A 14,943-nucleotide genomic window follows, 5' to 3' on the forward strand; every position below is an offset into this window, starting at 1 on the left:
TAAACTCCACAGGCTGTATAAATGAAGACATTGTAGCTTTCACTGATTTGATTATATAGTTAAAAGTCTTTTGTATCCTGGCATAATCCAAGTATTATTGCACCGAAACAAATTTGAATATAAAAGCTGGACACCCTCATTTTTGAATGAAAACCTCACAAGAAAAATCAAAGCATAAAGATGCCTGTTCCTGAACTCATAAAATATTATAGTGTTTGTATTATTTAAATGAATTCTTTATTTGGGTGGCTCGCTTTTGATATGAGAGGATTGAGATACATATACATATTGTGTTACATTTTTGCTGATAAATAAATGAAGGGAGACTAGTATAGATCTATTTCAAGCTCTTTAGCTCTCATCAGCTAGCCATACCCTTGCTGGAATTCGAATTTGGGCTGTTTTTGCATATTAGGCAGTTGTATTAACCTCTAAGCCACAAACTCTCCTCCTTTATCAACTGAGCCAGAGGAGTAGTTAAGTGTTGTTGTTTTTTACTTTCTGTTTGTACCCAAATATGCAGTATGCTCCCTCCCATATTTGGGCACACCGAGTGCTTTGACAAAAGAAAAAAACACATATACATACATACACACACAATTTTAATTAAGACTCCACTTTTTATATTTAAGTATTATGCATCTCCATGTTATAGTCATGGTATCACTTTCTGATACATGTTTCTCAGTGGTGGGGACTGCAAATTCTTCAAATTACAAACTACTTTGGTACATCTGGAAAGTTTTGTCATAAATTAAAAGTATCATTTATGATATAATACAATTACATAATGATAGCCATCCATTATGGAAGATGTGGTTTGCTGAGGAACAAGAACAAGAACTGCTGACAGCCTGAAGGTTGATAGGAAATGAATTTATTTCATCTGGTCTAGGTTACATTAACCTTTTAAAAACATAATCTTCCCTATGGGGACTGAGAAAAGAAACAAAAACATATATATCTTGCTCAATGTGAAGATGCTCTGTTACTAAAACTTTGTAGATATGTATTGGGTTTTTTCCCAAAACAGTCACAAGTGAATGACAATAAACAAGGACTCTACATTTCTAAATATTACAACTGCACTACAATAAGAAATTGTGGCTTAGTTCTTAAGTATAATCATAAAAAACACCTGGTGCCTTAAACAGTGCCACAGCACTTCCATGAGAAACAGATGCGCTTTTGAAAGAGAAACAGAGATTTGTAGAGATTTATTGTGTTTAAGTCAATGGTTGAAATAAAATAACTTGCACCATCTTGCATGCTGTGTGTTAGAAACAATAAACCTTCCATTTAGAGGATCTGCAGTCCCTGTTTAGCACTTAGTCCAGTGACTAATATGTACCATCATATTTTTCTTACTTAATTAGTTAAATAAGGGAAGGAGATTACTAATGGAAGGAAGACAATATACATAACTATCTTTTATTTCTCTCTTTTTAGTTTCTTTTATTTTATTATCATAGTTTCCTGCCACTGTATAGCTAAGCAGTATAGGGGGGAAAAGTTCATATTATTGTCATATTCTTCCTAATGAGACAAAAGTAGGTAGTAAGTAAGTATATATTAGTCTCACTTTTTCCAATCTTCCAGCAATCCTCCAGGTGTGTTCACTTCTACACCCAGAATCTTCAGCAGTAGCTAGGCTGGTTGGAGAATTCTAGGAGTGAAGGTTTACACATCTGGGAGTGCCCAAATTGTGGAACTAATCTTAAGGCATGTAAGGTTTGGTAACACCTGGTTTGGCAAGCTAAAAATATTCATAGTCTTTTATATAGCTTAGAGATTATGCAAGAATAACATTTCATATAATAAATCATTTAACAAGAGAAAAAAACCTGGAGTTTCAACCCACCCCAACCCACCCACCCACTCCCGATCCTATTTATGTAGACTGCAGAACTGGTGGCCCATGGGCCATATGTGTGACACACAAGACACACCCACCACAGCTCTGCGAATGGGGAAAAAACATGGTGAAATGTCTCGTGACGGCAATGTGATGCACGCAATTTTGATACCCATGCTGTAGAGGTTTCATAGATTCACGGTAAAAACTAGTTATAAATGGTTTTTTTATTTGTTTGTATTATTAAAAATCATTTTTTTGGCCACCCCTGTCACAGCAGTGATTCTGGGAGGTGTACAAAGATTAAAAACCAACAATTACAAACAATAGCAAAAAGATGCTCAAGATAAATAATTTATTCTAATCATAAAATCAAATCAACAAAAGAGCTTGTCTACCCTCCTGGCCCAAATGCTGGAGAAACAGCCAGATCTTCAGACCCTCTGAATGTCACATCTCATATTTAATAGAACAGAAAGTTTTGATCAAATAACAGAGTTGGAAGGGACCTTGGAGGTCATCTAGTCCAACCCCCTGCTCAAGCAGGAGATCCTATACCAGTGATGGCAAACCTTTTCACCACCAAGTGCCGAAAAGGAAGGACACGTGAGCGTCAGGGATGTGCCCTAGAAGAGAAGCTGCCTAGCTTCCTGGCATTTGCATGCGCACTGCACAGTTTGTCTTCTGGTTACTGATGTGCATGCACGTGCCGCAATCAGCTGGGCGGCGCGCATGTGCACAATGGAAAGTGGAAGACCAGCTCTTTCAGTTTCTGACACTGCTGCACCTGCAAAAAAAACCAGCTGATCGGTGGGCACGCATGCATGCCAGAAACCCGGAAGAGGATTGGGCAATGCTGCGTGTGCCAGCTGACATGGCTCTGCGTGCCACTTTGGGCACACGTGCCATAAATTCGCCATCATGGCAATTCGCCTATACCATTTCAGACAAATGATTGTCCAATCTCTTCTTTAAAATCTCCACTGATGTAAAAGCCACAACTTCTAGAGGCAAATCGTTTCACTGATTAATACAGGTAATCCTAGACTTACAACCCCAATTGAGCTCAAAATTTATGTTTCTAAGTGACTGCACATACGCAGTTCACTGTAAATTGTTCTGCACATGCATGAAGAACAATTTACATTGAACAGTGCACACGCACACTGTAGTAACATCGGCATCAACCCACCCCTGATCTAATCAATAAGAATATGCCAGAAAAATGTAGCATACCCCATATAAATCTCTTTGGGATTCTTGTCAGAATCCCTACCCTTTTTTAAAAAAACTTTTACTTGCTGCACTAGACAATATTATTTGTCTATGTTCTTCCAGTTTCCTTCAGTGTTTTGCTTATTCCTATTATTAACAAAATAAATTTTATTTCCACCATCTCCCTTCCAAGTGATTCTCCCTCACTCTTTCTCTCCTTTAGTACCGTATTTAGTGCAGATAAATGGTTAACAGCTCCAATCCAGGAGTAAAGCCATATGCATCTACAGTAAATGGATAGCAACAATAATTAGGGAAATGTAACATAATTTAACAAATTAAGTGCAGATTGAAAGGGTTGAGGAAAATGTCCTAAAGAAGCCAGATAAAAATTAAATGCCTGTTTAGGAGGTCAGCTTCCATATTTTAGAAGTTTTATAATCTGCTGTGACTTGATTACTTAATTGCCAAATGAATTTTCTTTCATATCTAAATGTGCAACAAATGTTCCTATAAAGTTAAACATTCCCCTAAACTCATAGGGTTGAAGTTTCATTATGGCTTTGATCCCAAACTTTACTTTGTTATGTAAATGGATTGGAGTCTAGATCTATAGGATACTTTTAATCTTGACTTTAATTTGTAATTATTAGGCACTTTTTTTACATCTATTCAGATTAGGAGCTTTTCACTCAGAAATTTTCTACTGAATTCATTGGAGTTAATCCGAGATAAGTGGACTGCCATCTAAAAAATTTAAATACAATCATTCTCTGGCTATCAACCTACAATCTTACCCGTAGAGGTCACTGATAATGCTGATAATGAAATAGGAATGATTGAGTATATTTGTGCTTTTTGCCACATTTCTTTCTTTTAAAAAAAAAATAGTGAACGTTTAGTAAATTCTTAGTTAAAACATTAAACAGGATGTTCACCAATCCAGAATTAAGAGAAATGTAAAGATATGAATATGGAACAATAATTAATGCAGAATTCACTTTAGTTCAGGACCACATCCCCCACCCCCTTTTTTTGTCCGAAAGCTGGTAAGCCAGCTATGCAATGATTTGATTATTCATTGTTTGGTGCAAGTAAAAAAGAACCCAGATTCTGCGAGAAAGGGCTGTTTATGTAACCACACACACACAAAAGATAAGTAGCAGGACCCTGTGACTGGCTTAACCATACCATATCAACATTTTGTATGACTTTGTACTGAATATAGTTCAACTCTTAGATGTTCGGCCTGAATAGTACATTAAAACAATAACTCTGGATTTTACAGATTCAGAAACAGGAAGAACATTACCAATATATATTGTACTAGAGGGCTGTAATCTATGAAAGCTACAAAGGAGTATTTTTGAATAGCACAGTCTTGCGGGCATTTTAAACAATGGTGGCTCCATAGTATATACAAAGAAACTCCTGACAAGGCTAAAAATTCCTGTGTTCTTGTAGGCTTGTCTCTACTAACAAAATAGCAACGTTTGTTTTGAAGCCCTGAATAACAGTGAAAGCCATTGAGCTGAGAACATGCACTATTAGAATGATCTGACCCAGTAATGCATATGCCATTGTGCTTCTTACTTGGTAAGGGTCACTGAATGATTGCCCAAATTCCAGAACTGGATCGCTCGCCCCCTTTTTAATTTCATGAAGGTGGGAATGAGAAAATTCTCCTTTTCCTTTTGTATCTTCTTGTGTTTTCCATACCTGTATATTACTGTTTTAAGGGTGTGACAAACATACTAATTCTTGCAAGATGAATAACTAATGGTTGGATAGTTTAAACTGGGTGGCAAAACACAGCTGATTGTTCTGAGTAGCATTGGCTTTATAGGGGAGGCTGAAAGGCAAGCTGTGGAAATGGATGAAACATGGAAGAGGAAGACAAGAACACAAGCAATGCCCTGCTGGATGGCATTCCTGGCCCACCTAATCCAGTAGTCTGTTCTCACAATGGCCAATCAACTACACAAGGAGGCTTCCTTGTCTCCCAGCAGATAGTTTTCAGAGACAGACACACATCCATGAACGCTATTATAGCCATTGGCCACATTTGAAGCCAAAAAAGTTGGTAACCAGCACATTTCATAGTAACAAATTCCAAAGATGGATTTTGCATTGTGTAAAACATATACTTCCCTTTGTCCCAGTTCTTGCAGGAATCAGTTTCATTGGATGACCTCCAGTATTTTGGGAAAGGGAAAACAACCTCTCCTCGTCCATACCATTCATAATTTTGTATACCTCAATTATGTTACTTCTTATTTGCCTCCTTTCTAAAGTGAAATCCCCAAATATTGCAACTTTTTCTCACAAGGAAGCTACTTTAGGTCCTTGATCATCTTACTTGTACTCCTCTGAACCTTCTGTAGCTCCAATACAACTTTTTGAGTATAACAACCAAGATTGTTTACAAAGGGTAAGACAAAACTTAGCATGATAGTACAGTATGTTTGTCACCTACATCAGAGGTGTATCCATTATTTTGTACTTAGAACTATTGTCAGATGCAAAACATCAGGTCCACACATGAAGGTCTAATTAAACAAATTTATTGTTAGTCATGCCTATGCATAAGAATCTTCTTAACTAATGGTTAATACCTTCTTGGGTTAGATAAAGGTCAATAGAATTCAAAGAGGGTTGCATTGCTTGTATTGTCCTGTATTGCTTTTAATGACTGGGAAAACTCATAAAACTATCACCACCCTGAAAACTGTGTGTTCATTGCTCAACAACTTTTGAAGCTACATTCCTTTCTTTATCTAAGGAAGAGAGGTAAAATATGGTCAGACTTTGAACATTCTCCCCTGTCACTGCTCCTTCCTATAATGAACTACCCTGAGTTCACAGACTAGCTTCTACATTGGATTGTATTTTAATGTAGTGGAGGTGGAATGGGCTATGTCAGATGCAAGACCATTACACTTTTTCTTATCGCATGCAAAAGCTCCTTGTGTCTTTCTTCCCCCTTCCGTTCACAATTGCATTTTTGAATCCCCTAAAAAGGCCTTTTGTCTTCCCTTCCTTTTAGTTAGAAAAGAAATTTGGAAAGTGTGCCCAGAAAAAAAAGGTTTATATTTGACCTGGTGCCCTTCCTCTGTTTAATTTTTTTAAAATCCTACATCTGTGCTTGCATCAGAAAAGTGTTGGCAGATTCCACTAGTCTCTACCCCAACAGCTGCAGGCATTCTCTTTCTGCACAAATAATTGAAAAGACTACATTTTTTTTCATGGTGAACTCATTTACCTTAGCAGAATTGTAAAGATAGCTCAGACAGGTTTTTACTACAGCTCTGTAGATAAAAAGGAATCAAATCTGTCTCGATTTGCAGCTTTTCTTGGTTCTGTATGACCACTTCTCAATTCTTTCATCTCTACTGGAGACCTGTGGATTTCACCAGCCTCAAACAAATGTTTACATCCCTCTACTTGCTTTTTTTTTTGCCCAGCAGAATTGTGTCTCTTTCAATTCTCAATTATTCTTTTCTCGCTGTAGAGATAGTTTCAGAAAATGGTGTCATATTCACATACAGAATTGTGAGATTGCCTTCATTGCATAGTTAGGGAAAAGCAAGTCACCATTGAAAAATGGCAGATGATTCTAGCATGATTTTTATTAGTACCTAAGATGTATTTGCTCAATCATTAGTTACAAAACAGATGTGCTGATTCATATTCACATTATATAATGCATTTTTAAAAAAATATTGTAAGCCACCCTTAGTCACCCATGTCTCAGTTGGGTGCTGTATAAATTTGTTTAATAAATAAAATACAAAATAAAACCATAACAATTCATAAATGTGATATTACAAAGCACAGGTTTTTTATTGCCTGATTTAACAATTGTAGTTAAAAGAAGAAGCAACAGTAGAAATGAAGAAAATCTTTGGAAAGTTACTCTTTGCCAATTACCATTTTCAGACTTACATAATTCTGTGTGCAGCCCAGATACAGAAACAATTTTTTAATGACCCATTGAAACCAGTAGAATGAATGATTAATATCTGACTTCTTTCTAGTGTCTATGAAATGTCAGTCTTGATCAACAAAAACTAGATCAGGAATTTGTCTCTATGCCAAGTCCATGAAATAACTGCATAATGTCTAAGGCTTTAAAAAGAGAAATGCTTTAAAGATGGTTTGTGTGTCCATGTGTCTCTCTATGTGTAATCTATATGATCCTTAGCATATTATGTTGCAGTTGTTTTCCTGATCTTTTATTCTCCTTTTTCAGAACTAAAAATTACACGACCTTTCATTCATGTGGGATGGGAAATAAAATTCAGTATTAAATACTTTTATTGGTTTTGGAAAACCCATCCTTTTGTTCTGTTCTTTCATTGCTAAAGATAACAGATATCATTTCTAAATTATAAAAGAACAGTTTTAAAGCAAAAGACTGATAAGTCTTTTCTTGTAAAATAGTTTAGGAGTGCCTTAAAACATTTTGGGAAATATAAAAACTCTGTGCTATAGCAAATGGAATTCAAAAGTATGTGAATGCATTATAAAACAGACCTTAAACTATGAAAATAAAGAATACACATATTTATATAAAGATGAATTCATGGATTATTTACGTGCCAAAATTTGTTTCAAGCATTTTTGCTATTAGTATAATAAATTTTAGGAGAACACTCAGGAATTTATTTATTATCTATAGAATCAGGCAATACTATTTTTGCTTATTTTAATTTTCCATTCAGATACACAAGCTAATTTGTGCCAATTGCTATTTCTCTCCATCTGGTTCCATAAAGTGTTAAAAAAAGATAGTGTACTTGACATTAAACATGGTTGAACTTGAACGTATACATATTTACCTGATAAAATGCATATCCATTATATTTCTTTTGTATCTAGCAATCAATTCTTAGTATTGGGAACAAACAAAATTTATTTTGGATAGCATCTAGATTTAATCATGCTTTGAAGACATGCCTTGAAACCAACAGATCTTGAAGGCCTGAGCAGTAGATGTGAATGCCCCAACACTGGAAGTCTTTAAGAAGATGTTGGATAGCCATTTGTCTGAAATGGTATAGGGTTTCCTGCCTAGGCAGGGGGTTGGACTAGAAGACCTCCAAGGTCCCTTCCAACTCTGCTGTTGTATTGTATAGATAGCCACTTAACAACTGTTGTATTCATGCACAAATGAATTTCAACTGGGACAATCTAGAAGTGTTTCAAAGGAAGAAAGAAGCTGATTTGGATCCACCAGTTTCCTGTTCAATGCTGGGTGAGGACCAAGCATTCAAGGACTGGATATGGTACTTGCAAAAGTATTCTGTAGAACCTTTGCATTGGCATACTTTATTGCTTCTTCCAGCTCCCATTTCGAATTGTCCTAGTTTAATCCAACTCGTATAACCTCCAAGCATTTGCTATGAAAAGGAACTCTTATCTGTGGGGTTGTAATTCACCTTTAATATTAGGCCATTTGCAATTGCTGAGTCTTTTATCAGCAGATGACCTGGATGAATGAGAATCTCCACAGACATTTATCAGCAAATGTTCAGCTGTTTTCAAAAATATTTTTATTTATTGTTGTACTTACACAATAACTTTTAAAATAGTATTTTCGCAATGCTGAAAGCAATTTAGAACATGATCAAAATCTACCTTATCCTGAATCTACACCTACAATAAAATAATAATATAAAATAATTATGAGCCTAAGAAAAAAGTTTCACGATCTCCCCCTTAACTCCTTTTTTTTCATCCACATCCTCCCATTGCAATAAAGTCAACCCTTTAGTACAAATCCATATCCAAAGCTGAATTATGTTTGTTAATGTAACCAGTTATGTACATTTTTGACAAATATTAAATAAGTATTAGATATAATAAATATTCTGATCAAATTAAGGGTTTCATTAACCAACATTTCAGTAACCAATATTTCAGTAACCAACATTTCAGAGAGTTTGTCAATCTTTGGAATATTTCCATATTTTTCCATTTGGTACCACCTCTCTAAAAATTAGTCCTAGAACTCTCTTTTTGTAGCATGCATTTCTGTTGTTCCATAACTAATCCACAAAATACTTCAAGATGAAGGAAACTGAACTGGATCTGGGAGAAGCCCAGTGCAGTCTCATTATATTTAAAGTCTATTATTTGCCTAAATTAACCAGATGCTGATTTTTGATTTTCAAAAATTATATCTCAACCATCTTGCTTCAGTTGTCATTTCATGTTTCAAAAACATGAGAGGACTTTATTTAAAGAATATGAGGTTATGCCTGCCCCATTAGCAATGAATTTATATCCAGAATAGCAGAACTTTCTGAAAATCTCTTAGATTATATGTCCAGCAGTAGATCACTTTCCTTTGTGAGTCTTTATAGTTCTTTTGAACTGTATTATGGGTGTAAATTAGGTGCACATTGTAGGATTTTAGAGTAACATTGGGAGCTTGGTAATTGAAGGAGCAGGTTGTTAAGATGTTTTAAATGAAATAAACAAATATGCTGGTACAGCTTCATTTTCAACATTTATTTGTTAGCCCTTGCAAATACTAGTTTTTAAAATACATCAAAATAATAAATCCCATACTGGTGAAATTTAAAACACCTTAATTAATCTTACAATGTACTGGGCAGATCAGCTTGGCATTTAGCCAGGACATTCCAAGACTCTTGAGTAGCATAATCTAATTAATCGAAAAAAAGAAGAAGAAGAAAAGAGAGAGAGAAAAGTGCAGGCCATAAACCTAAAGTAATCTGAAACACGGTGGGCCCTGCCAGCTGGCATTTGTCTCTTCTCTCCTTTGCATTATAAATCCACTGACATTTAGATAGGACTTAAAATCTCTTTCCTCGGCTAGTAGCCTGTATTATGTTACATAGTGTTCAGTTCAGATATTTTTAATGAACTAATTACATGTTGGTTAATAATAGATTGTTGCTTTAGTAGACAACTGCTGAACATATTTCCGAAGGAACTACTGTAATAGGCTAGAACATTTCAAGAATGTTTGGGAACAGGTTTCAACTATGAAAGCAATATGCTTAGCCTTTAATAAGATATAAATAAACTAAAAGGGACTCTCCATCACTCTCACCTATATAAATATCCACCACAGAGGGCCTATCCTCTGTTTAAAAAAATGCTTCAACATTCAGGTGTTTGATCAGTTTGTGCATAGGTTTAACAGATATAGCCGTCAAGAAGAGCACAGTTTACAAGTTAGGCCCTTAGTTTTGTCAACTAGCTTGAGAATTCCATGATGAAGCTTGCCTGATGGTTGTATGGCAGCTAATGGAATGCACTCTCCGCATGATTTGTTGCCATTTTGCTTTTTATTTATTGTACCTTTAATTAGGTTGTGTTGTTTTAATGATATTCATGTACTTTTGATTACTATTATATATGCCACCCAGAGTAACTATATGAGATGAGTGGCTGTACAGATGTCATTAAATAAATGAATAAAAAATAATATTCCTGATTTGACTAAATCAATGATTGAGATAAGATGAGTTCAGAACATGAAGAGAGGTGGGAAGAAAGAGAGAGGGAGAGGAAGAGATTGTAGATTACTTTCAATCATAATGACCCAGTCCCACAGCATTACTGGGATATATTGGAATTTTTAAAAACGAAAAACAGGATTACTGATTTGGTCAATCACTCTCTCAGAATCCTTGTGTTAGGAAGACAACTTGAGAGCCATGTTGGTATAGTGATTAAGATATCAGGCTAGAAACTGGGAGACTGGATATTCTAGTCCAGCTTTAGGCACAAAACTAGTTGGGTGACCTTGAGCATTCTTTCTCTCTCAATCCTAAGAAGGACACAAGCAAGGCCAAGCCATTTATGAAAAATTGTGCCAAGAAAACTGCAGGGACAAATACAGATAGCCACTAGGAATCAAACACTAACTCGAAAGTACACACACACACACACACACAAACAAACACACACACAAATACACTCTAATGCACACAGCCCAAACACTCAGACAACTTGGTGGGACTGCAGACGTAGAACCTAATTTTTTCCACTTCCAAAGGAGCCTGAATCCCTGTTGCCTAAGGGGAAAAAAAGGCATTAGGGGAACTGTTTCAGATATTGTTCATCACCTTGTAAGTATTTCATCTATGATGGTTGTTGCCACAGACTGCTTCAAGCAAAATTCATGAGAAGAGTCCATATAATTTGTCATAAGACAATTCTCATCCTCCGAGGAGAGCCTTGCACATTTTCAAGCTATCACTTAACAGAATAATGCAAATCCTTCAAGTCAGGTCATCCTAACTGTAAATTGTTTTCTTTTTACTATTTTTCATAACCTTTCTCCTTCTAAGGACAAGGTAGAGTTGCTCCAAAATCATATGACAGGCAGTTCTTGCTAGAAAAATATATGTGATACTGTCAGGGATTGGTATGTCGTGATTGTTTGTTGCTTAATGTCCAAAACCTCTGTAATGTAATGAATGAACTATTGTTTTTTTTTCATTGCTGCTGCAGATAAGATATTTGCAGAGTATTCCAGTAGAGGAATTCTTATTTTGCTGTGCAACATTATATTACTAAGCTGAATACATGGAATTATTGGCTCAATCTTTCCATCCCCACTTCTACCCTCCCCTCCAGTTTTCCAGATTCCTTTGTCTTCTTTTCTGATTTCCAAAAGTTGGCATTTCTGTAATTTTAGTTCACTTCCAAATGTTTTATATAATGCAAAGTACACTTGGCTAATACAACATACACAAGCCGGTGCCAACAAGCTATCTGCCTTTTTCCCACCTTCCTTTTATATCTTATCAAGACTGTTTAATCCACACTGTATTTTACCCCTTGAGTGCTGTTCGAAGTAATTGAAGTAACGTTTATCCAAATTGCTGGTTTCACACATTCCCATAAATCATAGATTGGTTTAGATGTGGGCCATTAAACAAGTCAAAACTCTAGACTATTAAACATCTGTGCTAATGCACAGGTTGATTTTTATTAGTTATTTGGGGTATCCAACTATGTAAGAATCATGAGTTTCAGCTGCTAAAGCCCTCTTCCCATTAGTACTTGGCTAAAATATCCTGGGGTACTAGAAAAAGATCTTACAAGCTGGAAGTCCACCCTTATCTAAATTAATACATATGGGAAATAAATGGGACTTTGGAAAAAATGCCAAAACCAAACCAAACCAATCTAGCCTCCATGTAAATTTTTGTGATTCAATGGGAAATAAGTAGATCATCAACCAACTCTACCTAAATATATTTTTGAAAATATTTCATCTTCAACTGGCTCGTGTGTGTGTGTGTGTGTGTGTGTGTGTGTGTGTAAGCAAAACTGAAACAGAATGGTATTATGTTTAGCTCCTGATATAGTTCTTGATCCACTTGGTTTGAAATAAATAAAAATGCATATGGAATTTGCATCAGAAATATAACAGACTAAGTGTGGTTGTTATAACTGGTTCAATTGTTAAAGCAGGCCTTCCACCTGTTGCTGTTTATAATATGCTTAAGTGGCATCAAGCACAAAAGTTCTGATTCTATTTATATGGAGCTTTCCAAGAGATGCATGAAGTGCAAGATAAATTTACAAGTCTTTTCTTTCATCTCTCCCATCAGGCACTACAAGGATCTATTCTTCTCCACAAGTATTTACACTGATGTTACTTGAAAAAGAGCAGCCCAGCTGAGTTATAGAAAATAAAGAAGGTTGTGTTCAAATTGGAGAAAAGGGAATGGACATTTCACTCTTATTGCAGATATCAGAATTCAAATGGGAACAGAGGTAGACCATAGCAATTGTACATCCCATAAGAAGGTCATATTTAGAAGATTGTCCTTGAAGATATCTGTCCTGATCCCCTGAAATCAATTGCAAATTTTGTTTAGTCTAATTATACTCCAAGGAATGAGGAAGCACATTTGAAAAGATTAACATGTTTTACTTTACGCTATACTTCTATTCATTGGCAAGAAAATATCTGTTTTGAAGTTACACTATTGATAAGCTAGGAGTTTCAGCTTGGGCCTTCTACATCCTCAGCACGTTTTCTACCACTGTGTTACAGTTCCTCTCTTCTCTAATCATTTATTACTTTGACTGCTCCTCCAATCAATATTGCTATTCTTCCCATCCAAATCTTGTGTTTGATTTTCTTCAGCATTTATTGAACCCATTCTTTCTCTTTGGGCTACTTACATCTAAATCCTTCCTCACCTTTTCTTGAAATTTTAGTCTATCGCTCTCAACTTTTGTACAATTGACATTCTTTTTATTCTCCATGACGGTGACCTGGAGCTATATAATTGTGAACGATACTTGTCCCTGATCCGATATCTTAATTTGGACAAACACCAAACTCCAAGGCAGATACAGACAATTCAGACAAAAAATATCCCCTGAGCCAGATATGGCCCATAACAAAAATCCTACCTGCTGGAAAGATTATAGAGAAGTTTCAATATACCTTCACTCCCCCTTCAATTGTTCTTTCTTTTTTCTTTCATTTTATTTGTGAGCTTGTTTGTAACTGCCAAAATAGGCTGAAACATCAACCTTGGCTACAATCAACTTGGCCATAAGCTGCATGTGGAACCTCTAGAATAGAAAATGGTGCCAAGTAGACTTCAACAGACTGTCAAGTAAATATCCCAGCAAAGTTACATTGTATGTGTATTCCAGATTTCGTGCTGGTGGTAGAATTGTAGCAATTCACTGCATGGCAGCTGAATCACATTTGGGCATGCATCCAATAGCAACAATGTGCTGGAAAGACCTCACAGCTGTGCAGAAAAGGGCATGGTCATCTGCACTGTACTGTGCTTTATTAGGTGAAAAGTGATCATTTTCTACTGTATTTACTGTAGAGTCAGCACCGGTACAAAATTCCTATACTTCAAACCAGTCATGTTCACCAATATACATATATTTATTACATGGTGTTGTATTTCATATTTAAAGCATTTTGGACCTGCCTTTTTCATTCATTTGGCCAGGAGATAGTAACAGATATATGGCTCTACATACATTTGAATTATGAACTTTCTGTTCAGATTCCACCACTTGATCTTTTGCATCTTGGATGCTCTTTTCTAGTTGCAGGTGCTTTGTCTTACTAGTAGAATGAATTTACTTTCCAAACTGCAGCCAGACATTTTCTATGATTTGTCACTTGCATGTTTAACTAAGCCTACTTACCTTTCTATGACAGACCTGGCCTGCGGGCCACACTGGGCACTTTGACTGTTCCTGTTCAGTCCACAGTGGTAACAGAGCAGTAGCAGTGGGGAATGGCAGCCACAGGAGGTGGCAGTGGGGGGAAGACAGCAGGGGGGTAGGTGGTGGTGGTCCTCCACAAGAGTCCCCGTTTCTCATATGTCCCCCTTGTCTTGCCCACCCTTGTCTAAGCAATGGAAGCTGCATACCTTCATCAATGGCTTATTTCTGGTTGCAAGTAATGAATATAGGAATTCATTTAATCTAGTATATTCAGAATAAGTATGTCCGAGTTGGTATAACTTAAACTTTGGCAATATTTTTGGAATGGGGAGATTTACAGATTTCTTGTCCATCAAGAAAAGTCTGATCTGTAATAATTAAATCTTCCAGAGCAGAAAATCAATATATTATATTCTTGGCTGTTAAATGAATTTTGGCTTTTATACTTTGGCCACCATATCATACAATTACACAGAATAAGCAAAAACTAATGGTGGGCAATCTGTAACCCTTCTAAAACTGTGTGGAAGGGATCAGTTCAGCTCGTTGCCCCCTTTCTACAACTTTCTCCTTCAAAGAGAAAAGTGAAGAATGAAAGACTACGAGAATGACTTCACCACCTATTTTGGCTCAGCTTGATCCACTAGTTGCTTCAACCCAATTACCCAGCT

The sequence above is a fragment of the Natrix helvetica genome (assembly GCF_964273705.1).
Source record: "Natrix helvetica genome assembly, chromosome: 2".
Taxonomy (NCBI): domain Eukaryota; kingdom Metazoa; phylum Chordata; class Lepidosauria; order Squamata; family Natricidae; genus Natrix; species Natrix helvetica.